Raw genomic sequence first — 1,206 nt, 5'->3', positions numbered from 1 at the left:
GCCAACTTCTTCTGAAGGGACTCACTGATCTTTGCTTGGCCGTAGACAAGATCTCTCAAGGTAGGCTGGTTAGGACCGAAAGAATTCGAATTCCTATTACCTCCTTGGTAATATGGGCATGGTTGATTCCACCCTTGACCTCCTTGTGGACGAAACCCATTGCTGCCATTGAGGAATAGAGCTTCTTCTTGGGTTTCTGGGCAATTGTCGCCCGAATGTCCAACATTCCCGCAGACCTCGCTCGTCATGCGAGTTTCCAAGTCTTGAAGTGTTTGCATCTGAGCATTATCTTGGGAATAATCCTCAAATTTCTTGAGGAGAAGATCAATCTTCATAGCGAGCATGTAGGCCTCCTTGACGGAGTGCATACCTCGCTGGCATGGTTGGAGGCGATCATCGCTCCAACCTTGGTTGGAAACCATCTTCTCGATCAATGATGTAGCTCTTTCAATGGTCAGCGAGAAGAAAGCTCCAACCGCAGCGGCATCCACATGATCACGGGATGATTGTGTCAACCCGTTATAGAAGTTCTGTAGAATGAGCCAATTATCCATTCCATGGTGCGGACATACCAGAATATACTCCTGAAGCCTCTCCCAAGCTTCCGAAATTGAGTCATTTGATGCCTGCTGGAAGTTCGAAATCCGACCACGAAGAGCATTGGTTTTGCCCGTCGGGAAGAACTTTGAGAGGAACGCCTTGGCATATTTATCCCAAGTATCCACAGCAACCTTGTTAGCATAAAACCATTGTTTTGCTCTCCCCAAGTGAGAAAACAGAAACAGACAGAGCTGGATTGCATCTTGCGATACGCCCTTGATAACAAAAGTACTGCAGACCAACAGGAACTGCTGGAGATGAACACTGGCATCCTCATTGGCCCTGCCACAAAATGGGCTGGCCTGCACCATCATAATGAGACCCGTCTTGATCTCAAAATTTTCTCCTCCGGTGTTAACCTCGGGTCCGGTCGGGACCTGGCTAGTAGACGGAGCCGAGTAATCACGGAGTGTCTTCTGGGCCATAGCTCTAGGAGCTGAAGACGATGCGATGACTGGATCAACTGCCGAGAGTGATCTCCGAGGTGATACGAGACGAGCTCGCGTCCTCCTCAAAAGTGACTCTAGATCAGAATGAAAGTTTTGCAGCAAGTCGAAACTGGTCATACACTACCCTGTTTTCATATCAACGAAGACAAGAAAACAA

General features: G+C 48.2%; 1 non-coding gene across 1 annotated transcript; it reads left to right on the top strand.

The window, feature by feature from the left end:
* The first annotated feature begins 552 nt into the window (after window positions 1–552).
* LOC120680321 lies at window positions 553–659 on the top strand. Its single transcript, XR_005677592.1, has one exon. It is a non-coding gene; the product is annotated as a small nucleolar RNA R71 (small nucleolar RNA).
* Window positions 660–1,206: the final 547 nt, after the last annotated feature.

This window comes from Panicum virgatum, chromosome 6N, assembly GCF_016808335.1.
Source record: "Panicum virgatum strain AP13 chromosome 6N, P.virgatum_v5, whole genome shotgun sequence".
Lineage (NCBI taxonomy): Eukaryota > Viridiplantae > Streptophyta > Magnoliopsida > Poales > Poaceae > Panicum > Panicum virgatum.
Note: the sequence above shows the minus strand (reverse complement) of the source record. Positions and strands in the feature narration are given on the sequence as shown.